This window comes from Lucilia cuprina, chromosome 6 (assembly GCF_022045245.1).
Source record: "Lucilia cuprina isolate Lc7/37 chromosome 6, ASM2204524v1, whole genome shotgun sequence".
Lineage (NCBI taxonomy): Eukaryota > Metazoa > Arthropoda > Insecta > Diptera > Calliphoridae > Lucilia > Lucilia cuprina.
In genome coordinates, this window is record NC_060954.1 from 1,978,277 (window position 1) to 1,980,236 (window position 1,960).

At 26.7% G+C, this 1,960-nt stretch overlaps 1 protein-coding gene across 1 annotated transcript in view; it reads left to right on the forward strand.

The window, feature by feature from the left end:
- LOC111684550 (serine/threonine-protein kinase 10-A) overlaps positions 1-1,960 on the forward strand; it is a gene marked incomplete at its 5' end in the record, with an annotated part of 15,373 nt that overhangs the window by 11,515 nt on the left and 1,898 nt on the right. The window lies entirely within an intron of this gene.

Below are 1,960 nucleotides of genomic sequence, written 5' to 3' on the forward strand. Positions count from 1 at the left end.
CAGAACTAGAACAGAACTAGAACAGAACTAGAACAGAACTAGAACAGAACTAGAACAGAACTAGAACAGAACTAGAACAGAACTAGAACAGAACTAGAACGTAACTAGGATAGAACTAGAACTGAACTACTTAGAGATGTTCTAAAATAATCTCATGAGTAATTTTTAAATATTTCTCTTATTTCTTTTATTTTATACTTAATTAATATTTTTATCAAAAAGCCTTTTAAAACCATAAAACTTTTTCTCTTTTTACAGACAATTTTCTGGGTACAATGTAATGAATTCATGTAAATGTAAGTAAAATATTTTTTTGTGTTTATTTTTTTAGAATTTTGTGCATTTTATTTTGCTGCAAATAGTGTGCTTTTTAAAGATTGTTTAGATGTTGAAAACACTTTATTAAGTATTAAGCTCATCTTACCTTGAAACGAGAGGAAAACAAAAACTTTCCTTTTGACCCTAATGCAAAGTGTTTATTTGTAACTGTTTTTGCTTTTCTTTGTTTGGCTCATTTAGTTTTTGTTTAGATTTTTTGAAATTATGTTTTCTTTTTTTCATTTAAGATATTATTCAGATTTTTTTTAGATTTTATTAGAACGAATTTATTATTTAGAGATTATGTTGCAGAAGTATTTGTGTAGCAATTTGTATACAAGTATGTTTATAAACTTGAATACAGTAGAGATAAAATATAAAAAAAAAATAAATGATTTTGAAGATTAACAACAACATAAAATAAAAACATAAACAAACAAATAGAAAGTGTGATAAAGAAAATTATTATTGAAAATACTTAGATTTTATGTAAACACACATACACAGAACAAAAAGGACTCCATTTTACTATGAAAAATAAAAATGAACAAAAAAAAAAAAAAAAAACAGATCAAACACATATAAGAAGATAAATATGAGAGAATAACTTTGTGTGCCTGTAGGTGTGATAATATGAAAGCAAAATAACCAGAGCCAGAGACAAACAAATACACTGAGAACAGGAAAAGGATAATGAAAGTTTTATTTTCGGCCAATAGAATATCAAAAGTACTTCGATATTTAAAATAAAACTTTAATTTTTCAGTGTATTTTAGCTTGAAATAAGCAACAAATTGAAAGAAACCTTTTGAAAAAAAACAAAATTGTAGGAAAAATATGTAGAGAATAAATCCTTGTTGCAATCAGTGTCCTTTCATAACGTTAAATACAAATACATGTTTTTTTTTGTTCACAGTATTAAATGTTGTTGGTTTGCACAGTATTTTTTCTTAATATTTTTGTTTTTATTGCAAGAGTCTATCGTAGTTGTTGTAGTAGCTGTTGCTGGTGAGTTTCATTTCATAATAATGTTGCAATCATAAGGATCTGTCGTTATGGCTGGTTTTTTGTTACTGTTGTTGATGTGTTTTATAGCCTTTTTGATTTTATTTCTTTTTTGTTATTATTTTCCTTTTTGTATGTGACACAGAAGTGATATCAGTATATTTATGCTTAAGGCGCTTAAAAACAGCTTACAAGTATTTTATATAGTAAGAGGAACAGCAATATTCATACACATTCATTTTATATAAAAACATATACATAAAAAAAATAAGTTAAAAACAACAAGTACGAATTAAACACAAGGCTAAGACGAGTACTTTATACCCTTCACCATTTTTGTTTTTAGCTAAATACCTACATATATACATACATACATACATAAATACATAAATGACATTATTTTTCATGTCGACATGAACAGAACTAGAACAAAACTAGAACAGAACTAGAACAGAACTAGAACAGAACTAGAACAGAACTAGAACAGAACTAGAACCGAACTAGAACCGAACTAGAACATAACTAGAAAAGAACTAGAACAGAACTAGAACAGAACTAGAACAGAACTAGAACAGAACTAGAACAGAACTAGAACTAGAACTGAACTAGAACTGAACTAGAACTGAACTAGAACTGA